The sequence below is a fragment of the Eubalaena glacialis genome, chromosome 5, assembly GCF_028564815.1.
Source record: "Eubalaena glacialis isolate mEubGla1 chromosome 5, mEubGla1.1.hap2.+ XY, whole genome shotgun sequence".
NCBI lineage: Eukaryota > Metazoa > Chordata > Mammalia > Artiodactyla > Balaenidae > Eubalaena > Eubalaena glacialis.
In genome coordinates, this window is record NC_083720.1 from 150,108,210 (window position 1) to 150,135,421 (window position 27,212).

Below are 27,212 nucleotides of genomic sequence, written 5' to 3' on the forward strand. Positions count from 1 at the left end.
GGACTTCTTTGAGTTATAGACTTTAGCATTTGTTTCCATTGATTTGATCTTCTTTTCTTCTTCTTTAAAGAATCTTCTTATTATAACTTTTTAAGTTTTTTTTTTTTCTGAACTACATACTTATCTGTATGCTTATTCATGCCTGTTTATTTCTAGTTTAGTCTTCATTTCTGAAATGATGTTTTCCTTTTATTTAAATGACCCCATTTCAGAGTTTTCCAATTCTAATTTTTATTTTGTTCTATCAAATCACATCATGTAAAAAATATGTATTGCTTATTTTGCCATAATATTCATTTGTTCCGTGACCCCGTCTTTCTAGAATGCTTTTCGTGGTCTATAGCAATGTTGCTCTGCACTTCACTGTATTAGAATTCCTAGTCAATCCCCTTGCTCCAAAATCACATATTCAGTAGCTTGAAACCGTTGTTTCAAGTGCTCCCTAGCTCCTGGCAGGGGTGCTTCCATAATCTAGTATACAGTTAGGTTCTGTATCTTGGCTCAAATTATCCTGACTTGTATTCTGTACACACTCACCTTCCTCTTCCCCCACACACTCTAACAACAACAACAAAACTTGGGGGGGTAAGAAATTAAATCCACATAAGCAGATTTCACCAAAAATTTTATGAGGAGAATGGACATAATATTTGCATTTTACATCCTTGAGGAAATTGATTTGAAATGTATCATGGATATGTCTGATATCCCGGACATATTTAAGTCACATAACCATTGATGGAACACAGGCAGTGGTGAAAGTAATGAGAATTATCTCAGTGGAGTTCCCTCTCTCCATATCTTCTATCTCTAAAAGGTGGTATGTACATCATCCCCTTCAAGGAAGAAGGGAAACACTGTGCTCTAGCATAAGGCATTTCTGGCTGATATACTGTTTTAGTAGTAGTAGTGGTAGTAGTAGTAGTAGTAGTAGTAGTAGTAGTAGTAGTAGTAGTAGTAGTAGTGTTCTATTATTATTTCTGGTCTAATCACTATTTTGAATTTAAAAGAAATTTTCTTTTTGAACTCCATTCCTTTGCCAATATTTTATAGATACACAGAAAATGTAAAACAGCAGGATACTCCTTATTTCAAATAAATGAAGAGGATAAGAATGATTAAATAAAAATTAGAATTGTATACCCTAAAGTACTATTTTCTAGCTTTCTGTGAATAGCAATCTATCTTGCAAGTCTTAATTATAATGTGAAAAGGGACTTTCATTTAGTTTCAATATTCTTTCGTCAAAATAAAATATTTATTTTTTCACCTTTTTGCTGCCTAAATTGTATTACTTTGTTGACATAGTTCACTGATAGTTGTATATTGAAGATATTCACATATATATAGGTATGTGATTGAATAAATATATGCCATATTTGCTTACAGAACAACAAACACTGGCATAAATATTCTTCTAGCTCCACAAGGGAAGGGATATTTGTTTCAGGAATGATATCAACTACCAAGAACTGTATCTGGAACATATTTTGTTCTCCATAAACAGTTCTTGAATGATTGCTCCTAATATATCACTTCCTCCCCACCAACCTCCTCTTCAGAAAAAAAAAAAAAAAAATTGGATATGGTGCTTGATTTTGCTATAATATTGTGCTTAACTCAGGATTTGGAAATTTAGATGAATAATTTGTATAGAAGAACATATATTGAAAAACTATGTTGAAAGATAGTGAATGTTACATAAGATTCACATAATGACATTTTGATATAACATTTAAATTTGTTTCAAGCTAAAGCCATCTATTTCCTTGAGGATTTATGGTAAATACTAAAATTGGGGTTGGGGTAGAGTTCTTTTTCATGCCATTGGAAAAATGACCTTTGTAACTAACACTGCCATGTCCCTGATGAAGTCCTTGGCTGTGACCATCCCTCTTTAGACTGAGGGATGAATGTAAGGACAAAAGGGTAGTTCACATTTTCATATAATAACTATTTCCCAAAGAACACATTTCTGCTCTAGAAGACTTATTTATTATCCAGAGCACAACCTACCTACTTCCGTGGTTGAAAATCCAACTCTTAATATGTGAGAGAACTGGACTTTACATTGTGCAAGGACTCTCTGGGTGCAATAAGGTGCAGAAACACCAAGCCTAAAAAGAACCCCCAATTTTCCTACCCTTGTGACTATAAGAGGGTCACATGACAATGTGACAATGACTCTGAAGGTGTCACTGAAGACTAAATTGGCTAAAGTTTACAGAGTCTTCACCTGATTTAGATCTTTCAACAGAAACCCAAACAAGTCATATGCTGGAGGCTTGATGAACAAAAACATTCATATTTGAAGGGGAATTGTTTTCATCTGAGCTGTGTGGTAGAACCTTGTTTCTCTGTTTACTTCAAAATAATCAGTCTACTTGGCAGTCACATCAAACTCACTGTAATTGCCATTTTATCAGTTATTCCCAAGTTGGAAGTTTGTATGATAAACTGCCAACCTCAGATGTCCAAGAATTTGTAATTTTCTGTCTTCAGTACTAATCACAGGTGGTTTGGAGTCAGCTCCACAGAGGAAGTGTCATATTGTATCTCAACCACCCTTTTCCTCATTCTTGGCCTAAGGTAGAAGGACATGGCATCCCTGGGGGCCTGCTTCACAACAGCTCAAACTTCTCGATGTTTCTTTAAGAAGAAACAACTTCCCTTCCCAAGTTATTGATGGATATGACGTCAGATCTAGTTAGCACTTGCTTAGATGGTCAGCAATTCTTGGTTGTCCTAAGAACCATGCTCTACTATGGGAAGGTATAAAACAAATAACTAATTAGATGATCCTCTGACATTTTTTTCAGATCAGACTTTCAAGTCCATTAATGTTGGCAGTAGGGATTATCTGTTTATAAACTATCATTTTCATAATCCCCTTTATGTTTATCTTCAATAATATTTAATTTTAAATAGATTATCTAGTATCACTTTTTTTGTTTCTGCATTTACTTTTTCATTTCTTCACTGTTGCTACAGTAACATATATTAAAAAAATATATGTTTTATTCAACTATGGTTGATTTATAATGTGTTAATTTTTGCTGTACAGCGAAGTGATTCAGTTATACAAATATATATATATATATATATTCTTTTTCATTTTACTTTCCATTATGGTTTATCACAAGGTATTGAACATAGTTCCCTGTGCTATACAATAGGACCTTGTTGTTTATCATAGTTTGCATCTGCTAATCCCAAACTCCCAATCCATCCCTCCCCTACCCCCTCCACCTTGGCAACCACAACTTTGTTCTCTATGTCTGTGAGTCTTTTTCTCTTTTGTAGATAAGTTCACTTATGTAGATAAGTTCATATTTTAGACTCCACATATGAGATATCATATGGTGTTTGTCTTTCTCTTTCTGACTTACTTCATATATGTATGATAATCACTAGGTCTATCCATGTTACTGCAAATGGCATTATTTTGTTCTTTTTTACAGCTGAGTAGCATTCCATTGTGTATATGTACCACATCTTCTTTATCCATTCATGTGTTGGTGGATATTTAGGGTGTTTCCATGTCTTGGCTATTGTAAATATTATGTAGCATATGTGTTTTTATCTAAAGTTACAGATGAGAAATAACATCTTGGTTTATGATGGGATTCATCCTGGGGACAACTGTTGCTTCACCTGTTGGTTATTTTAGAATAAAAACTGATCCAAATTTATAGTGTTTATCCATTCTCCTCAGGATGCAAAAATCCTGAGCTGAGAGACGTTCGATACTGTTAATTTATTGATATCCGCAACTTTCTACCTTTGACTTGTAAGAAAAACATTTCTAAACATGTGATTTTTCCAACTGATATTTGCAGTAATTGGCCACAGCAACTGACACAAACTTCATATCTAAGGGAGCCTATGACCCTCGCTCTAGCAGCAATAATGAAATACATTCCAATGTCCACTGCGGTAAATTTTATTACTGTTTATAAATACCTACTTCCCTACTCTGGAGGAGGTGCTTATTTTCCCTTCCCTTACTAAAACCAGACTTTGATATGTTATTGACTTTAGCCAACAAAATGTGAATATCAAATCCAGGAAGAAGTTTTAACGTCTGTGGTTTGCAAGGCACATTTTCTCTTTCTCCATGACCTACTGAGTGAAGTGCTCCAGATAGAGAGCTGAGTCCGGTGAGAGGATAACTTGAGAATGTGAATCCCTTCCATGCTCACAATGCCTTTTACCTGGGAAAAGGCATGAAATGTAAGTGAGCAATAAACTTTTATTGTTATAGGCCACTAGGATGTTTGTTTGTCTGTTGGTTTTTCTTTGACCATATTTATCACAAACTCCTATTAGAGAAAATATCTTCTGCTTCATAGTCTCCAATTTACCAACCAGGGTATTGTCATATTCTCAAAAACTCTACCATCACTTTGGCTGCATCTTAGTATGTACAAAATGATTACTTTCCATTGAGCCAACTCCTTTTTTCTGCTTGTTTTTCTCTACTCCCAGTATAATGGCATATACCTAATGATTTCTTCTGCTGAGGTGATATTTGTGACAGCTGGTGAAGTATCCTTACTTTCCAGTGATTCTCAGTCTTAGTCATATAATGAGTGGACTACACTGTGAATCATACATCTTCCTAGGGTTTAAAACATTTGTCACTGGGACCAATTATCAAACGTCTGTGATGTGCGATTCAAAGATAACAATTGGGATCTCTTTATTAGGCAGCAGACTATCTATTCAGGGTTCTTATTTCCTTCTGTAGAGCACCTTGAAACTGTCAAAGATACATTATTTCAATTTAATTATGGAATAATTAATTATGTACTCCCCACTGATGTGACATAGAGACCACAAGATACTTAATTCATAATTAAGTGTACTGGTAGAAAAACAATTAAATCCTAATGTTTAATTTCTGAACTCGTAGGAACCCAATGCAAATGGCAATCATCTTTTAAAGTGTGAAACTTTCAGTACCCTTTAAAACATCATTTGGCATCTCTTCCAATTTCCAAACAGTATAATGAAAATGTTTTAGAAAATTCCCATATCATATTCCTTTCAGCATATACCTAGACCACATTTTGCCCAGAAACTGCAGGTGAGGACCACCTCTCCACTGAAATCTGTAGGTGTTGAGTGATTGGCTCTGAAAAATATCAAGAGTATTATTCTCAGGTGAGATTATATTCCATGGCCAGAGGACAATTATATTGGCCACTTGACTTTCTTCTGAAGATTTGTGTGTGTTGAGGAAGGAGGCATGGGAAGGAAAACGGGGTAGAATGCTATCCCGGAAAAGCAGAGAATAAGTGGTGGCATTAAATCCTCAGACGCAAGATGGGTTTACTTACCTGCAGGGATCTGAGATGGTGCTTAATAGACCATGGTGTTCCTAAGACAGAGTAGACTGGCAGCCCATGAAGATATTACTTAATTTATAGCACCAAAAAAATCAAGAGTAGGTGAGCAAAATACTGATACCAGCTGCTATAATGGAAATTCCTAGTCTCTCAGTTTCCAGATCTAACTGGTTTTCAGACTTAAAACTCGTTGATTAAAAAGGAGCCAGGTTCCCTTGAGGAAGAGCCCTTCAATGTCATAACAAACGTTTAAAATAAATATCAGCCCAACTCTTTCCCAAAAGCACTTAATTTTTTTGTTAAATTTACTATACTTATGGATAAAAGAAACCAAGATCTTTTGAAAGCTGTGGGGTTCAGCTGGCACAAAACACCATCAGGGCCCCTCTCCACTTGGTGCAGAGATAAAAGCAAGCTAGGTGATCCATAACATGCTGTCACAAGTCTACCCCCTGGGTGTCTTACAGCCCTGCAGATCAAACTTGTGGTTATCTCTATAGTCCCTAAATGTATAATTGGTGTGATGGCAGAACTATCGCAATGGTTTCTTAGCCCAGGGAATGAGAGCCATTATGGTAGGAAAAGCCAGACAGACGTCTCTGAAACATCCCCCTCTACATAGAGAAGATAATCCGCATCAGTGTCATGTCCCACGTGGAATGGCAGAGACTAGTGTCTTAATGCGTGCAGTGTTACAAATCGTCATTGCATTTTATTTAATTCATCAATATGGCCACTGCAAAAATAAGATGGATATTGACAGAAGACAGTGGACCACTTAAACATAATAAAGTGGTAGTACCAAACGTGGCTGCTGTGAGAGATGGGATATCTTTATTAGAAAAGATTTAATCAGTTCTGGAAATGGTATATAGCTAAGGATCTGGTGGCATGCTATTTTCAGTCTCCACAAGGAAAGATGACCCGAACTAGGACACATTCAGTGCCTTGCCCCAGAGCTATGATAACTTTCTTACACAGTTTTAAATAGAGTCAAGGACTTCCCTGGTGGTCCAGTGATAAAGAATCCGCCTTGCAACGCAGGGGACGCGGGTTTGATCCCTAGTCAGGGAACTGTGATCCTACATGCTGCAGGGCAACTAAGCCCGCGTGCCACAACTACTGAGTTTGCATGCCTCAACTAGAGAGAGAAAACCCACACGCCACAACTAGAGAGAAGCCCATGGACTACAACGAAGAGCCTGCACGCTGCAACGAAAGATCCCGCATGCCGTAACGAAGATCCCGCATGCCGTAACGAAGATCCCGCATGCCGCAACTAAGACCTGACTCAGCCAAAAAATAATTTAAAAAAAATAAATAAAGTCAAAGAAAATTTGGTCATCTTGATGTTCCCTAGAGCAGATTCTCTATTGATGAATGACATTAAGGGGACCCGGTGAATCGAAATAAGCAAGTACTTTCACTTCCCTGCTAAGATTCACGTGCGACAGAGTAGAAAATAAATCCTGTGATGATCCAGGGACCTGTAACATGGGTGAGTTTGTAAGGGCTCTAATTGTCTGGAGATGCCAGGACATTCCTTCAATGGAAGGACAAATTATTACATTTTACCTCTCCCAACGCTAGTAAAGGGAACAGCACTCTGTAGGCATTTTGGGATTTTGAAGCAGAGCATAGTTCTTTTTGGAATACCTTTTCAATCTATTTTTAGATAATTCAAAGGCTGCCAACTTTTAGTGGAGCCAGAACAAGATAGGACCCTGCAGTAGGTCTAGACTCTGGTAAAAGTTGTTTTTCAGCTCAGTCTTTTTATCTGATAGACCCAAAGGTGCTGAAGGTAAATGACCATGTTACGTGGAGTTTCTGGAAACAATAATAGGAGAATAACAGTGAAGACTCCTATGTTTTGGAGAAAGGTTGTAATTTATATAGCAGAAACTAGCAGCTTTTGACATGCCGCTAGGTCCCAGTAGATGGTGAACACCTGATGATGGAACAGTGCGTGACTATGGGATCAGAGTTGACCCTTGTGAACTTGAGATGTCAGACATTCCAACTCATAAATCAGGTACTGATGGAGTCTAAACAAATGTAGAGGGTATAAGTCAGTAATACTAATAATTGTGTGTGTCTGTGTCATCTCTCTTTGCTGCACTGACACCTCTCCTTAAGCTCATCCCTATGGTGTCATGGGGGATGAGGGACAGATCCCCTATGAGTTGCTGGTGTAAAGAATCATCTTGGGCCTGCATCAAGAATGGCTCAGCTAGATAAGGTGGTTCAGTCAAAAAATCTGGACTTCTGCTATATTACAATCCAAATTAGAGGTGGCCCTGAAGGCAATAGTGAATCGAAATCCTTCCATTCCCTAGAGTCTTGAGCCACACACTTGGGCATCCACTTTGAGTGGAGGGAAAAGTTGTTAAAACAAGTGTATGTATAGAATTCTGGACAGTGACAAATGACTCGGAAGGATGATTAGCATCTTGGAAGGTGAAAGAGAAGAAGATCATATACAAGAAATTCTGGGGGGATAGACTTGTGGATGGATCTGGTAGTGGAGACCAGGGGAGCAGATCTTTGTGACCAGTTTTAACCCAGCTACTGAATGTCTGACCCGTCATTGGCAGGGACCAATGTTAAGCACATAGCATGGATCTGTTTCGCCTATTTTATACCATATTACCCAGAAGTTACAGGTCAGAGAGAATACTGCAGTGACCTTTTAAACATATATAAAGAAGGCACCAACTCTGGTTCACATCCTGCAGGGGGCTGAGGTGTATTTCCAGATGTGGTGTATACATTGAACATATAGCCATCATAAGATGCTATATCTCAACAACCTGGAATATGGGTCCAGAAACCAGAGTGAAAGTAGGATGGGCTCTCCTCACCACTATTCCCAAGCACCACTTAAAGAAATTTGTGCTTTCAGCTACAACTTTGTTGGATTATATGTCCTGATCCCAAGAATGAAATGACTCCACCAGTTTATACGGTAGAATTTGCACAGATCCTAAAGTTATGACTATCAGCTTGTCATTTTGGCCTCCTCCAGAGAAGACAGATTGAACTTCAAGTGGAACAGGAATGGATCTGAGTTATGTAATACATAGGCTGTATTGATGCTATTGGAGCCTGGCTTGTATCACCGCATTCTATTCTGGATTCAACTGAAGCTTCAGTGGGTTCCTGTATATACTGACTCCCATCTCAGATTTCTCTATCTCCCTCCTTGAGGACTCACTCTGACCCCTGGGGCATGCTTAAAAGCTTAACAATCATAGTCAGAAATATCATTCTTGAAAGTAAAATTTAAAAAATAATAGTGAATCTTAAATTTTCTTGCACAACACTGTATTAAAAGCTATATAAATTCTCTTAGATATTTTTGATTAAAATTAAAAGAGCAACGTGAACTATAACATAATTAAATTGCATTATAAATTGCATTATAATGCAATTACATGTATTATGGTAATCTATAACATTTGTTATAATTTTGTGTTAAATTTTTAACAAACGTGCACATTTTAACATGCACAGATTGTTTTTAAACATATTGAGTAAGATTAGTATTATTTTTCTGAGTTACTTAACCTTCCCTATATTTAATTGCAAACGTTTCCAGTGATAATTACATTTATTTTTTAAACTAAAAGAAGCATCAAAAACATCACAGGCAAATTGAGGTCGCTATTTAAAAAAATTCAGAAGCATAATAGAGTTAAGTAACACTTAAAGATTGTCCACCAGGATACAGAATCTGAGTGCTACATGCCTCCAACTTAATTATGTCTGAGTCACAGCTGGGGACACTAAGCATGCTTGATAACAGGCTAGTTTAGCAGTCTTTTTCTACGTTCTTGACCCCAATCACCCTGTGATGTAGGGGATCTCCAGATATTTCAGCTGTGCCCTTTCGTTGTCCCAGATTTTGACTGTGTTATTCTGCACCCTGTGGTTTATGACCAATTGGCTGTCACTCTGGTTTCGCACTTTCAGAATATTTCTGTTTTACTCTTGGGCAAGTGGTGTCATTTTGATGAGGTCCATGCCATATGTGAGTCAAACTATTTCAAGAGAGCTCTCTGTTCTCTCCTATACATGCATCAGTGTTCCTGTGCAATTGTGAAAGTCTGGTCTGGAGGTTTTACATCTAATAGCTATTTTTCACAACTTTACTTCCTATTACCTGCGTTGGATCCATCCCAAGACTAAATCATAAATCTCCTAAAACCTCCAGAATTCACTCACATCTCTTCATCTTGCTCATTTCATCCTAATCCCAGCTACCATCATCTCTTGCAGTGGACACCTAAAAAACCATTGTTCCTGTCCCAACTCTTATCTGCATCCACTCATTAGTAGCCAGATGCTATTTTTGAAATATAAATGCAATCCTGTCCATCCGTCTTCCCTCCTACCTCACTGATTCACATTCAGATCATTCTAGGGCTTTGCACAGGGCTTAGTCATTTGTGCTTCCAGTTCCCGGGGCTCTGCACAGACTTTGCTCTGGCAGTCCCTCTACTTGTAAAGCTTTCCTCCACGCTCCACCTGTAATTATCTCCTAGTCATCCTACAGGCTCACTGTCATACATACATGCATGCCTTCTATGAGGTCTCCATGTGTTCCCATAGCATCATGCACCTGCCCTAATTAGATCCTCATTTATTTTAGTTTTGGATGATTATGTGTTTATCTCCCTCATTCGACTGTCAATTCCATGTGGTCAGGGCTGGATTTACCACTGTATTCAGAGTGCCAAGTGAACCTTGGTTGGGAGGGCGTGGAAAGTTGCGTTAATGGTATTAAAGCTGGTGAATTAAGGAATGTGATGGAGTCCAAGTAATCAATATGGTGGTCCATGGAGTTAACAAAGGAAGGGAATACGATGGTCCTTATTCTCATTTTTCCCCCTTAATCGTTCCATTGTTCTATTACAACCAAATAATAGTTGACTCCTCTCAGGAATTGTAAAATTGGGCAGAGGTATTTTTCTGCACCGAAATCATGTGTCTTCTTCATAATATTAATTCTACAGGAGTGGGCACATCTAAGCTCAAACAAGTGAAGAGAATTGAATGAACAAGAACTCTCGGTGCACAGCTCATTTACAACATGAGGACTCCGTTTATCAAAGACAAGCTCTTAGACAATATTTTTCAGAATCACGTCTCAAAAACATTCGTGTTTCATGAAAAAGCAAGGAAAAGTATCTTCTCCCTGAAGGAGAAGATATTTTCTTAAGAGTGTTTTATGTACATCATAGAAAATTGTTGGATTTAGTCCAGATAAATTATTCATCATTTTCCCTGGGCAAAGCTGAAATTTTAAAGTAATGGTGAAGTTTTTGCTTCATCTCCATAATATAACTTAAAATATTCCCAGTTATGCTTTAAAATGTTATTTCAGAATTTGTGTCAGCCATAACAGATCCTCAGAAAATGATTGGACTCCTTAAATATATTTTGTGTAATAAACCATCCATTCTTTTGCAACTACAAGTTTACTATCTAGCAGCAAAAATACAGTTTAAAAAGTGTTACCTCCACATGAGCTTAATTTCTCCAGGTATCAACTGTCTGTGGTTTTCATTAGCAATATTCACTTGAGATCCATGGGCAATTACCTGCACCTTGTCATGGAGGTCCTTAGGATCCTTCATATTTCCCCACAAATATTGCTTTATCATTGATGCCCAAGGAGTTTTTGGAGGCCCCAAGAGGTGTCTTCTTTGCCTTTTACATGCACATCTATCCTGCTGGGTGCTGTTCTTCCCGGCAGTTTGACCGTTCTTCAGCAGGCACTGCAGTGTTCTTCCTGACAGAGCTGGAACCGTCCTGAACATTTTCATCCCGATCAACATCTTCACTGTGTTGTTAGGCACTGTTGATGCTGCCTTAGGAGGAGCAGATTTTGACAGATGCTGCTGCTACCATGCTGAGTATCGTGGTGTCTCTGTTGCTGCTACAGCTGTTGTCCCTTATGTGCACCCCCAGAAATGGCTCGAGGCAGCAGTGGGTCTAAAGCTGTTTTGCTCTACTGCTGGCAAAGTGCAGGAGAAGGCACCTTTCCTTCGATAATACATTCTCTTAGATTTAGAGACATTCAGAAGAAGAACTTATGACAAGTACCTTGCCTTACATAGTTTTAGGCAGACATTCCTTCCTGTATTTGTTTTGTTTCATTTTACTTTATCATGTACTTTTTTTCTATAGTTCTTGAGCATGAAACCACTAGGGATTATGCTGTGATAACAAACCTCAGCATTCCAGCTCCGATCATGACCTTAATACAGAAAGCTCTTAGTTGTAGCAGGTCATAACACATCTTCAAATTCTACTTTGAATCAGCTGGTGAGTGCTGGCAACCTCCAACACAATTACAATTAATTTGCGTAAAGAATAACCTTTTACAGAGTTCTCTTCCAAATTATTGTGATAAGAGTACTGAATTGAAATATGTTATTCTCCCCAAAAGACAATATTGATTAAGAAAAAAAAAGAAATAAGGTAATGCAGTGTGGAACATACCACACAAAACTAAATAGATTAATTAATTAATTAAAAATCAAAAGCTTGTGTATCTTATAATCCAGTTTATTTCATGAAAACAGATCTTCAAAATCAAATTAAGATAGCTATTGTGTTCTTTTACCACCACTGAAAACCTTACCTTAATTGAAAAGATAAAAATAGCATGTACTATAAATTATGAAATACATCGTAAGGATTGTTACAGGTACAATTTATTCATTGATTGTTGCACTCACTATCAACATTTTAAGGCCAATTGCCTTAAAAATAGAAAATAAAAAAGTACATGTTATAATGCAAAATAAACTAAAAAATATTCATTCCTATGAGATCTTTCTTGATCTGCAGAGAGGAATATGGAAAAATCCGACCTCACCATTTATCCTAATAGCATTGACAAAAATATCATCAACAACTAAGTCACGATGACTTAGGTCTCTACCTGGACTTAGCCTGAACTTCACAAGTTAAGAACACAAGCTTCCTCCACAAGACTGCCTTCACTTCAGATAACAGCTGCAAGTTTGGGGATTCCCAGACACCCACAGTCCTGGCCAGCTGGCTACCAATTTGAGAGTTCCTGCTACCTCTTGGGTTCAATAATTCACTAGAATGACTCTCAGAATTTGCTGACAGCACTATACTTACAAATGCAGTTTCACTGTAACAACAAGGATACAAATCAGAATCAACCAAAAGAGGAGATGCACCAGGTGTCTCTTCTAGAGATTTTATTGGGGTTGCATTATGTAGACATGACTTGTCAAATCTTTGGCTGTGTCATTGAACTCCGTCTATATCCCCTTTTATTCCCTGGATGTTGTGCTGATATCAAGTGGCTCAAAGTCTCAACCTTATAATCATGTGATCTTGCTGCATTGGCCAGTCCCCATCCTGAGTCATTTTATTAGAATAAACTATCTAAGGGTCCACCCTGAGTCACCTCATTAACATAAATTATTAGAACAGACCATGAATAACAAAGACACTTCTATCACTAGGGAAATCCCCCAAGTTTAGAGGCTCCCTCCCAGGAGACAAAGACCAACCAAATTCTTTATTAGACAATAGAAAATCTGTCCATGCCATTTCTTTCTTTTATTTAGCCTTTCTTTTTCAAATTTCTCTTTTAGCCAGTAATTTAAAAATACCTCTTGATCTATAGCAATTTACTCTATCCCATGTGGAATTTATTAAAATTTTATATTAAATTGCCTCAGACATCCTTTTCGACCTCTCCATTACCATTTTCATTACCTTATTCCTATCAAACCAATTGTGCTCCTACATTATATAAATCTGTAGTCCCCTAGCTGTTACATCTTCATTTATACAACAAACAAGATAAACTCAAAGAAAACCATACTAGAACACGTCATAATGACACTTTTGAAAACTAATGACAAAAATAAAATCTTGAAAGCAGTCAGAGATAAATAATATATTATTTGTAGGGGAAAGCCAATTCAACTGAAATCTGATTTCTCATCTGAAACCAAGGAGGCCAGAAGAAAGTGGCATGATATTTTTTATGTGCTGAAATAAAATAATTGTCAACCATGAGTTCTATATTTGGTGAAATTATCTTTCAGGAGTGAAAGAAAAAACATTTTCTTACAAAGAAAAATTAAGAGAATTTGTGAATAGTTAAAAACCCTTAAAAACTGGTTAAAGGAGTTCTTTGAGTTGTATTGCATACAGTAGACTCTTTCTTGAGCTTTTATATGAGTACTTATATAAAATACTCCTTATAAGTTTATATATGAGCATGGAAATATATGATTTATAAGTTATATTTGATTATTGAAATTAAAATAAAAGCCCATGTGATCCTCAAGACAGCATTTAAAACTGTAACAAGTAAAAGGACTTAAATGGAAGTGAGGTTTCCACCTTTGATTGGAAGTGATGAAATGTTGGTACCAGGAAACTATTATAAGCCACATGTGTATCTTATAATACACAGAGATGGAAAGTAATTGGTGAGTTTTATCAGAGAAGTGATATATTGTGGCTTACATTAAAACAAAACAAAACTTATGCTGCCAGGTGGATAATTAATTCCCTGAAGATAAGGGACACACACACACACACACACATGAGGTTATTACAGTGATTTATGTGAAAGGCAGCTTGGCACAGGGTAGTAATGTTTAAGATGATGGGAAATGGTAGATGCTGGATATATCTTGAAGGTAGTACTATGAGTATTTACTGGTATATTGAATGGGGGTGTGAGTTCCGAAAAAGGAAAAGGATGACCTTAAGAGTCTTGATCTGAGCCAAAATATGTAGTTGCCCTTTATCCAAATTGAAAGTTTATACCAAAACTTAGGTTTTGGAAATCTTACTAACGATTCTTAGATGACACTTAGATGTAGAGTTGTGTAGAACTTTTAAAAATATATAAATCAAGAGTATAGAGTATAACATAAAACTAGAATATATGTATAAAATTTTATTCTGCTTTATGGGTCGCATAGTAATATTAGACCCACGAGGCGAGATAAGATCACATTCAGAGCTGAGGTACAGAGAGAAGAGAAATGCTATGAGGACAAACCCTGGTGACATCCAAAATTAAGACATCATGAAGATGAGGTGACCGAGAAAAATAGACTGAAAAGGAACAATAAATGAGGTGTGAGAATTGAGAAAGAGGTATTCTGGAATCTAACTTAAAAAAAAAAAAGGGTTTCAAGAATAAGTTGTCAATCTCCTGTTACAAATGCTGCTGAAAGTTCAAATGACCTGACTGGGACTGACAATTATATTAGCCTGTGTTCTATTGTCAAGATCTAAGAGTAATTTCAATGACCATAAATCTCTATGAGATGATTTAATGCTATAATGATGGAATGATAGATTCCATATTGATAAAATGTATGAAACCCTGTACAGCTGAAAGAACATAAAGCTATTTCCTGTCCAATCCCCTACCTGCATGCTATGCACCCTCTCTGTTTCTAGACTTAGGTGTTGCAACCAGAAAATGTATAAAATGTCTTAATTCATAGGTTTATAGGTTTTGATTCTGAGGTAAATACAATAATTACCTCTGTTCTTTATTAAGAATTTTTTTAAGATCAAAGCAATCATGCAACAAAGAGGAGTAAGGGCACTGCCAAGGGCACACTCTATGTATTTAATCTACCACATCCCCTCCACCTCAGCAAAGTGCTGTGAGCAAGCTATAAACAGAAAATGCAGCAGGAGTCATACAATTCTGGGGTTATTTGTTCCACCAAAAATCTATCATTCTCCCTGACAGACATGCAGATACTGTGAAGATGCAACGATCTCATCTCAGTGAAATTAGATCATGCTTGATAAGTGATGACTCGTTAATGGGAATTGTATGCATCAAACTGTAGATCTAAGAAGTGAATTAAAACATCACTCAAGCAGATAGGTTAGGAGACCAAAAATGTGTGATTTCCCACATCTCCTTTCTGTTGAAACGCTGATTCTGGGTAGATCGTTTCCAAGCATGTGATTTACAGAAAAAATACGGCAGAAGTAGGGTCAGCATGTCATCCTGAAAACACAGTGGTACTGTGTCAGTTGAAAAACATAACTCTGGAAATCATCTACAGTAAAAACCAAAAACAACCTTAATTTTAATTAAAAAAAAAAGAAAGTCATAAGGAAAATGAAAGCTGAAGATGATGTACTGAGGTAAAAAGATAACAGGATTACAAAAGGAAGAATTGCATGGACAATAAAATTGTAAAAGGAAAATGTATACTGATAGCTCTAAAAAAACTGAGACATATAAAAAAGTGTCACCACATTACAGCAAAAATAAATAGAAAATTAAACAATCAAGAACTGTCCTATAAAGAAAAGTTTTAAAATTACAATAATAATGAACAAATTCTGCAATCACTGAGCCTCAAAAAAACCCAAACACTAAACAAACACATAATAACAAAATTAGAGGTCTTGCTATAATTGATCAAATATTATTATAAACTTTTAAGGTAGACAAATTCGAGCCAGAGAATTTGGGATTAAAAATTCAGTTTCTAATGAATGTAAATACTTATTCAGATAATTAATGATTCAGAAATTTTATCATACATGCTTTTATATTTTTAAAGCAGGAAAATAAGGTATATATAAGCATCCATCCATACATACATACATATATAAGCTGGCTGAGAGATGGATTAAAATTTACACTTTAAGAATAAGGCAGGGGTGACAGTACAAAAAATGATTGCTTATAACCAATATAATCCAATTAATACTTTTACAATTAAATATAAATTTTGCAACTAAATATAAATATCAAAATAATCTTGAAGCCAAAAGATGAGATATAAACAGTGAGAGTGTCATAACAATGATCTCAGTTCTAAACCTTAGCTTGTATTAACACAGAGGTAGTTTTGGTATAATCATTAATAATAGAGGCTTTTCAGTAAGGCAAACTTATTTCAAATTCCAACTATACTGCTTACTAGATTTGTGTTGAGATGTCACGTGAACTTGGTCATTTAATTCTAAAATATGGTAAACTACGACAACATACCAAAACGATTGCTGCCAATATCACAACCAAATATGTGAATTTTGGGGATGCATTTCTTACCTGTTTAATCACATCCATGTCACTTGGTCATAGGACCTACCTGTCTATTCAGGTCATACTTGATGCTGTTCTCATACAGTCGGTGTTCATTAAATAAGGGTATCTGCTGTGTATACCCAAATTTATGGTTTGTTGGGTAAGGTACCACTTTTTCATGATGGGCAACTCCAGTTGCCTTGTAGCTTGTTCTCACCTGACCAAGTATTTAGTCTCGACTAAGATCTAGTATTAAGCCTTCTCAAAAGGAGAAAAGTTAACTGAAGAGGATGGATCAATTTGTTCCAAAACCTTAAGGGTCTGTGCTGTGCTGTGATTCACCTGCAGGTGTCTTTCCAAAGACTCCATGGCATTTCTGTCTGTCATAGAAATTTCAAGCAGCACTGAATCTACTGAGCTATATAGTCCAAAGGGCCAAGCAGCTTTCATGACAATCTAGAACTAAAGCAGAGACTCTCTTGTTTTTGGAACCCCTCAAAACCGTCTGCTTCTCAGGTTACTCAAAAATGGACTATGGGAGTGTGCCTAAATAAATTATATGTTGCCTCAAAGATGCAAAGAGGCCACAAGGCATTATTAGTTGTAGGGAGAAGATTTAGCAACATATTCTTTCTTTTGAAGGAATATCACAATATGGTCTATTCCAAGTGTCATTAAACCACAGCCTGTGGGCCAAACCCAGTCCACTGTCTATTTTGTAAAGAAAACTACTGGGAAAACAGCCTCATTCATTTCTGTACATATTACCTGTGGTTATCTCATATTATAATGGCAGAATTGAGTAGTTGTGATAGAGACATATGGCAAAGCCTAAAATATTACTATTTTCCCCTTTAAAAAACTGTTTGCCAAACCCTGTCCAAGACCAATGGACACTGAGAAATTTCACCAAGTGACAGATCATTGTATTTTGTGGGATTTATTTCCCGCAGTCTGGTGTGCATGTGTCATACCAATGTGTCTATTGTAGTTACTACTTCCAGCTCATCAGGGTCCAATCATCATGATATCATCAATTTAATGAACCAACTTGATATTCTGTGGACTAGAGATATGATATAATTCCTTACAACTAGATTATGCTATAGGTCTTGCCTGTTGATATAGCCCTGAGGCACAATAGTGAACATATATTGCTGGCCATACCAACTGAAAGTAAGTTGTCGCTGATGATATTTATTCACAAGTATAGAGGAAAAAAATGTTCTGAGTTCAGTAGCTGCATCTATGCATCAGAGGATATGTTCATTGTTCAAGCCATGCAACTTGTATTTGAAATAGCAACCACAATTGAATTCATCATCTTCTTAAGTTTATTCACCATCATTATCTGAAATACATCTCTCCTCTGCACAGTTAAAATAGGCACATTAAATGTGAAGTGATAAGGATCACTACCCCCTGCCTCTTTTGAGATCTTGGTGGTGGCTCTAGTATCTGTAATTTCCCCAGGAATGAAGGTCTGCCTTGATTTACTATTTTGATAGGTTGTGGAAGTTCTAGTGGCTTCTGCTGGGTTTTTGCTACAAGATTAGCCTTATGATATGTGTCTAGGCACTAATATAAGAATTTTGACAGTTGACATGTATATCTAATCCTATTAAGCATTTCAGAACTAGGATAATCACAAGATAGGACCAGGGATGCATTCAATTCACTTAGGGACAAACCTTGGACAAAACTTAAATTGATCACCTGAACATCATCTGCTCCTAGTCTGACTGATGGACCACAGTGGTGTTCTGGTGTCCAAAAATCTGTGTAAGTTACAGTCAGCATATAACAATTTCAAAAATGTCTAATTATTTCCCATTACCCAGTACTCAGTGCTATGGTCTGAACAGTGAACTCCCAAAATCCCCATGTTGGAAGTCATAAACTCAGGGTGATGGTATTTGGAGGTGGGGCCTTTGGAAGATTATTAGGTTTATATGAGGTCACTAGGGTGGGGCCCTTATGATGGTGTCAGTGCCTTTACAAGACTCCAGAGCCCTTGCTCACTCTCTCTGCCAATGTGAGGACACAACCAGACAGTAGTCATCTATCACCAAAGAAGAGAGCCGTCACCACAAACAGACCATTCTAGTACCTCAATCTTGAACTTCCAGTCTCCAAAATTATGAAAAAAATAAACTTCTGTTGCTTAAGCTACTCAGTCTACGGTATTTTGTTACAGCAGGCCAAGCTGACTAAGACAGATTTTGGTACTGAGAGTGGGATGCTGTAGTAACAAATACCTAAAATGTGGAAGCAGATTTGAAACTGGGTAATGGGTGGAGGCTAGAAAGTTTTGAGGTCATGATAGAAATATGGTTGTTATGGGCAAATCTAGTGAGTTCTAAAACAGAAACAAGGAACAAAGGTATTGGAAAGTGAAGAAAAGGTGATGTTTGTAATAAGTGGCAACAAACTTGCCTGAACTGTGTTCTAGTGTTTTGTGGAAGGTAGGACCTGTGAATAATGAAATTGGATATTTAGCTGAGGAAATTTCCAAGCAAAGTGCTGAAGGAGTGCCTTGTTTCCTCCTCACCACTTAGAGTAAAATGTGAAAGGAAAGAGATGAATTGAAGAAGAAATTGTCAAGTTAAAAGGAAACAAAACTTGATTGATGATTGGAAAAACTTTTAGTCTATTTATATTGCAAAAAGTGAGAAAACATGTTCTGAGGAGAACACCAAGGTTGTGGCTGGACTGTTGCTTGATAAAGAGCTTATGAGATTATAGAAGCAGAAACACTGCCACTTAGAACTGAAGGGGACAGAGATGGGGCAAAATGAAGGAAGGCTGTTGGACTTCCTGGATTTGACTGGGCAGTTTGTTACTGGGAATGAAGACTGGTGAGAATAAACGTGTTGGGAGCACTACAAGGTCTTCAGATGTGACTGTGATATTTTTGTTCTCAAAAAAAGGAGTTCTGACCAAATATGAAATATGTTAGCATTCAGTAAACCTGGATGGAGGCATATGGGGCTTCATCATACTGTCTTCTTCTATGTATGGATCAAATATTTCTTTAAAAAATTATATAAGAAACAAACCATAACAACAACAAAATAAAAAATGATACAACCAAATCAGAGCCCAGTGACAGTTTAATTCTCAGTCTTGAATCACAGATAGTAAGAAGTTCAAGAATCAAATGTGTGCTCAGACTCGAAGCCATAACATGGAATAGGACAGATACTACACATGGTAAAGAACAGGTAGTCAATCTACGTGGGCTCACATACATTCTTGGATAACTGGTTTTAGAGGCTGGGCAAAAGAAAACTTTTAAGTAAAATATAAAATGCTTTTTTATTGTTAGAAAAAGATTTTGATTTTTTAAAAAAAGTTATCTCCCAAGTATTAAGGAAATTAAAGCATTATAAATTTTAGAGTAAATGTTTTAAAATCATGGCAGAAACTTTTATAGATTTATATAATAAAACATTTTTCTAAATAATGTCACGTCATACTTCCTTAGGTTCTTGACCTTAACTTTGTGTTTTAGATTAACTGCTTCCTCTACTTTTGACATTTTAAATAAATGGGAAATAGTAAAGCAGTAACAAATTGACATACACAATATTTCTTTCCCATTCCATACAGATGTGGTTAATATGAGTTTCAATATAAAAGTCAAATGGCATTATACTTAGTTTAAGTCTTATGCTCTTCATTTGAAGGTAAGACTTTCAATCTACTAAAATACAAAGCTAAAAATGTCAATAATTCTGAAATTAAGACTAATAGATTCAATGGTGGTGAAGTAAGAGGTCTAAAGGAACACAAGTTAGAAATGAAAATTGGATATCATTTTCTTTAGCAATTTTACTTTTAATACCACTATGAAATGAACAAAATATTGTGTTCCCATATTTAACATTACAGGGGGGAAAGGATATACATCAAAAGGAAACTATACCAGCAGTTTCCACAGTTGCTAATATTACTTCATAGAAGTGATCTTTCTCATCAAAATTTAAATAAGTTTTACTAAATTTTGATTTTGCAATGACTGTGAAATAAATGACTAACAACAAAAAAGAGCTCTTCGAATATTTGTATTCATTCTGCAATATTTAATGTGTTCCTTTGTGTTTTTTTGTTTTATTTTTTAAAATTTTTTATTGAAGTATAGCTGATTTATAATGTGTTAGCTTCAGGTGTACAGCAAAGTGATTCAGTTATATATATATATTATATATATGTATATTTATAAATATATATATTTTAGATTCTTTTCCCTTATATATTATTACAAAATATTGAGTATAGTTCCCTGTGCTATACAGTAGGTCCTTGTTGGTTATCTATCTTACACATAGTAGTGTGTATATGTTAATCCCAAACTCCTGATTTATCACTCCCCCTTTCCCCTGTGGTAGCCATAAGTTTCTTTTCTGTGTCTGTGAGTCTGTTTTGTAAATAAGTTCATTTGTATCATTTTTTATTAGATTCCACATATAAGTGATATCATATGATATTTGTTTTTGATTTACTTCACTTAGTATGATAATCTCTAGGTCCATCCATGTTGCTGCAAAAGGCAGTATTTCATTATTTTTATGGCTGAGTAACATTCCATTGTGTGTGTATATATATATATATATATATATATATATATATATATATATATATATATATATATGTATTCCACATCTTCTTTATCCATTTATCTATCAATGGACATTTAGGTTGCTTCCATGTCTTGGCTATTGTAAATGTGTTCCCTTATTAAAAGAGAAATTAAAAGAAAACTATTTAAGAAGAAGACTGTTAAATATCTGCAGAACTCCATCATCTGTTTATGAGCAACTTCAGTGAATTTTTTGAATCTAGATGCTACAGGTTAAGGGACAGGAGTGAAGTAGGAATAGTGAGGAGATCAGGGGAACATGATGAGATGAAAACGCCAGGGGAATCACACGTGAAAAATCTGATACTAGTATCTGCTCTGCCTCTTCCTAGCTATGTAATTTTGCATATTCACCATCTTCTGTAAGCTTATTTTATTTAATCGACAAATGCTATAAAAATTTTTTTGTCCTATTTCACAGGGTTTTTCAGATGGTTGCTATAAATATTCAATGAGAATTTATATACAAATAGCAACATATTTTGAAAGCCACTAAGTATTTTGTACAGATGAAAATTAATATTATTATTTGAATCTTACATATTTCTGGTGACATAATGAATACATTAAAGTAAATCATATGCCCCGGAACAAAGTTATTGGGGTTATTGGGTTAATTGTGAAATCTAATTAGATAAGGGGAGAACTTGTTTTAAGTCATGTCAAAAGATTTCATTAAGAGGCAAACAGCAAACACATCATTAGGGTGATTTCCTATGTTGTTATCAGGATGCTGAAGATCTGAGAAGCAAGAATGTTTCAGGATGCTATTATTTGGATTTGCATGCATAGCAGCTGGCCGATTTGGTTTAGAAGATACTACTAAATAGAGCAAGAAACAAATCTGCTTTCAAATTTTTACTCAGCCACTTACCATCTGTTATGACCTTGGGGGAAATTACTTGGCTCTGGAGTTCAATGTTATCGAATATCTAAAATAGATATGATAACATTAATAACAATAATACTAGTAACTTGAGAAGCTACCACTGAATGCTAATTGCAGCAGGTACTGTATTCAGTGTTTTCTGTAGGGAATAATCATGTACAAGAATGCTGTAAAGAATGAAGAATATGTTATGTGTAAAAGATTTACTATTCTCTGAAACTTACATGTGTTAAATAAAAGACAGTCACATTTATTTTTATCAATTTGAGAAAAGGGAAATACAGGATAGTAGCTATGTTATTTGGTTTTGGGGTAAATAGATAAGAATTTGAATTCTGACTCTGAGATAAAGTAGGTTATTTTAAAATAATTAACCTCTGTAAGCCTCAGTTTTCCCACTTCCAAAAGATAAATAATAGCAACTAATTTAAAATGCTTTTAATGATTTTTATAATATTGCTTTTTCATGATACTGACATAAAGAGTCAAAATAAATATTTGCATTTTATGTAAATTAGTCTATTTTTTTGATTCAAGATTGTGAAACACTTTGGAAAAAGTCAAATATTAATCAATGTTGTACTGAACTCTGAGTTTGTATCTGGTCTTATTTTGGAAAGTTCTGAAATACGATGTTTTTTCTTTAATGTAATACATTGCTTAAGATGGGCAGTTTCATTTGAAATCAGTAGTACTTTGTTTTCAATTCATTTTCCCACATCTAACATTAAAAATAGATTTTTTAATTTGTCCATTCTTCAGTGATTTATCCAACTCATGTAAAAACTATTTTAAAAAATCTTTATGAATGATCTGAGAAAAATTACTTGGAGGAAGAAATTAAGATAATTTTCAACTTAATATTGATTCTTCCCTATGCCAAGTAGGATATTATTTTCAACAAATGGCATGAAACTATTAAAAATAGAGCACATGATACATGTCAAGGTGTACTTGGGTGGCATTCAGTCATTTGAATATCTCAGCAGCCCAGAATCAAGTGTAAGCAAGAGATAAGCTAGAGCAGAAGCCTGGTTTCATGACTGGAAAGCCATCTGGAGTGTACTGAGTATTGAACAATGATTTTTGGTTTGTGTGCACAGAACAGGCACAGAGAGAGGCAGCTTGACTCCCTTGGCTAGTAAGGAAGAATCCAGTGAGGAGTGAAATCATGTTTATATTTTAGAAAATGAAATTAAAAATAAAAGATTTAGATCATTTGAATGCATACAAGGTGCAGAGTATTCGGCTACGTGTTATAAAAAAAAAAGAAGTACTGAGAAGTAAATCAAATACAGACCTGGTGTTCACCTTTGAGAATTTTCATTTAGAGATAGATAACATTTGTGCTGACATCAAAAATAAAATATTTAAAAGATGAGGACATGTGGGCAGTCAGGCAATCCTGAAAATAATTTCAAAGGTGTTTCCTCTTGTCCAAAGTGTGCACCAGAGTTTAGTGATATGTCACTGTTGATGTAGCAGGCTATTAGTCAAAGTGAATTGACTGAAGCCTGCATCAACAGAAAGACAATTTCCAAGGGGGAAATGCACATCACAGCATTATCCTTTCTGACTTTTTTTTCCATGTTGGGTAGTTATAAAATGTTTCCAAAGCCTTATTTCTATGTTTCTCTCAAACTCTGTGTACCCTGAAATTTAGTTCCTGTTTTGTATGCTGATGGGCTCTCTAGATTTATGAAGTCAAGGGCTTTCCTGCCTATGGGCTATTCATTTATAAAACAACTATTTCTTACTTCTTCCTATTTGTGAGATTCTGAGCCAGAAATTTAGAGTTAAACAAGGTACAAGTCCTTGTCCTATCAAACTCAGAGTCTTACTATTTTTACCAAAGAGTAGAGAAGAAATGCAGTAAAGTTGAAGAGAAAGGAGTCGGAGAAGTCTTTACAAAGAAGAACGTTTATTCTGTTTGCTAATTAAGTAGGACTTCTTGGGAAGAGAATTCTAGAGAAAAGTTTGCCTAAAAAGTGTCCAAGCTTAAAATTCATTATCTATGAAGTGACTGTGAAACTGCAAGTAAATTAATATAGTTGGAGGGCAGGAGTTTTGAGGAGAAGCAGGAAATAAAGGCTGGAATAAGTTCAGATTATATATTAGCTTGTTATGGCTGTTGTAAAATATTATTACAAACAGATTAATTATCTTCTAATTCTACAGTTCAGAAGTCTGACACTGAGGCTAACTCCAAAAGTTGGCAATGCTGCTTCCCTTTGGGGATTGCTTTGGTGGGGTTCATGCCCCTACTCATTTAGATCGCTGGCAGGTGTCCATGTCTTGCTGGGGTAGGACTGTGGTCTCTGTTTCCTGGATGGCTGTCAGATCCAGAGGCTGCCTGCAGTCATTGGCTCGTGACCTCCTTTCTCCAGTTTCAGAGCAGCAATGGTGCACCAAGTTCCTGTACACTCAGAATCTCTCTGCCTCTTCTTCCATTGTGACGTCTTTGATCGCATCTTCTGCCTCCCCTTCTGCTTTCCTGGGCTCATTTGATCTCATTGGTTCCACCTGGATAATCTAGGGGTCTCTCCTTTGCAGGTCAGCTGATGAGCAACTTAATTCCTTTCTGAGGGCTAAAGTAACATATACAGAGGTTCCAGGGACTGGGTCTTGGACATCTTTGGGAAGCATTTATTCTGCCTACCATGGGTCACGTTTGCCATATTTGTTTAAAGAAAGTAAAGAGAAGGATATTTTATTTCATTTCAGATTCTTCATTATATATCTGTATATTCAAATTTCTTAATTCTTCTTTGCCCAATTCTAGTATATTAAATAAAAATTCCTCCATTTGCTTATGTTATGAAATTAATTAGCACATAGATACACATACTATTCTGTAATTATTATTTTAAACTTTTACTGTGTTAGTACACATTCAACGCTTTAATTCACATATTTCCCCCTTCTTTCTTCTTGGTTGGCACCACTAGTAGTCTTACCTCCTTGTAGATCTTTTCCAAAAACCTGCTGTTGGTTCTCTAAGCTTTATTTATATATTCTTTGTTTTCTATATTCTTTTTATTCTTATTTTTAATCCTTTTTCGGTTTTCTCTATTCTTTTCAAACTTCTTGAAATGGTTGTTAGCTCAGTAGTTTTATTTCTCTAATTTTTCTTTCTCATATATCTAAGCTATAAATTTCTCTCTCTGTCTTTTCCTGTACCTTGAAACTTTTGGCCTCTAATGTTTTCATTGGCATTCAACTCTGAGTTTTTTAAATTTCTTTTGTAATTTCCAGTTTTAGTCAAATATTCAGTAAGTTATATTTTATTTAAAATGGAAAAAAATTGGTGTTTCTTTTGTCGTATTTTTAAAAATTATTAATTTCTATTTTATTGCATTGTGAATGGAGAGCACATTTTGTATGCTCTTCATTCTTTGGGAAAAAGACATTTTTGTACATTATTTCATGGTGAACATTAAAAAATTTCCATCAGGGTTTAATATAAACATGGATTTTCTGTTTAGATGCATGTAGTTTTATATATAGTTATTAGAGTTTTATACTTGGATTATTCAAATTTTATGTATTTTGGTTTACTTACTGTCTACCTCATATCAACTTCTAAGAGAAGTAACAAGCGTAGTTTAATATTTTATCATTTCTTTAATATTTAGGGGCTATATTATTCACTATACATGATATTAGAGGTAAAACCTTTAATATTTGTAATGAACAGATAATCATTATCTTGTAAAAGGAGCTGAACTAATTATAGGAAAAATGAGAAATAAGAAAAACTGCTCCACTGATTTTATTAGCCAGTTAAGTATAAAGAAAAAGAAAAGGATCATGTAATTTATGAATATTAGGAGTACATGGTATCTCATCCACTTTTGTAAAAGGTATGGCACTGACAGAAACAGTAAATAATGTACTTAATAGACTTTAGGCTATTCCTATTAATAAATGAAACTCAGTACATTATCAGTGATACTTTCTATCACTTCTAACATTTAACATTACTGGAAGGGATGGGTAACGCTATAAAGAAAATGCATAAGAAGCGTGGAGATTGGGAGAGAAGATATTTTTAAAATGTGATATAATCATATAAACAGACAGCTCAAGAGAATCAACAGTGAGAAAGTTCATCAAGGTGGCTGGATAAAGATCAGCTTATGGCCATCAATAGCACTTCTCTGTAGCAGCAGCAACCAACCCATAAATGTTATATTAAACAAATATTACTCATAATAACCAAAATTTAAAATACCTAGGAACCAACATAAAGAACTAACATTTTATAGAGTAAATTGTAACTATAACATAGTAATAAAATATGTAAATAAAATTAAGTAAAAAGTAGATTTAAATAAATGAAAAAATACACCACACACAAGAATGAATAGCTACATTTATATGTCTTACATGTCAATTTCTTCCGAAGTAAGACTTATTATCAATACAATCAATGTGAAATTTCCAGATGAGCATTCTGAGACATTTAACAATCTTATTCTAAAGTGGAAATGAAAGTTTTCAGTTGTAGAGATGTCTAAGTCAACTTTAATAAAGACGGTAAGAGTACCATCACTGACAAATATTGCTATGTATTAAGAAACCATGGTACTAAACTGGCACAAGAACAAGGAGTTTGACTTAGAGAACTAAATAGAAGTCACAGAAATATATATATATAAATGAGAACTGGAGAATGTATGGTTTATGTAGTTGTCAGTGTTGAGAAAACTAACAGCTCTATAAAGAAGAGCACAGCTATATCACTGCTTTATTGCAAATAATGATGCAATCAAAATGTATTAATACACTAAAGGTACAAGAAAAGAAAAAGTATAAAGATAATAGAACACAACTGAGAAGAACTTTTTTGTTGCCAAGGGGTGAGAAAAACTTCTTGAATGAGATATAAAAAGCACAAAAAATAAATAGAGAAACAGATTTGACAACACATACACACACACAAATTACCTTCACTGACAATCTCTGCAACCAAAATCAGATAAACAATAAGTGAAAGATATTTCTAAATATCTTCTGAATTCTAAAACTAAAAAAAAGATTAATAATATAAATTATTAATAGCTGATAATTGTTCTAATTACAGAACAATAAAAAGAAAATATTTCAACAGCAAAATTGACAAAGAAGTGAACAGCAAATTTGTAAGTGTTGTAGCCCAATGGCTGTGCAAACTTCATAAGTAACCAGAAAAAAGGCAAATTAAAACATCAGAGTGAAAAAATTTAGAAAAATGGATATAATCTA

The 27,212-nt window shown here is 35.2% G+C and overlaps 1 pseudogene; it reads left to right on the forward strand.

The window, feature by feature from the left end:
• Positions 1-19,218: 19,218 nt before the first annotated feature.
• The window catches only part of LOC133091863 (tubulin beta chain-like), a 148,817-nt pseudogene continuing 140,823 nt past the window's right edge, over positions 19,219-27,212 (forward strand).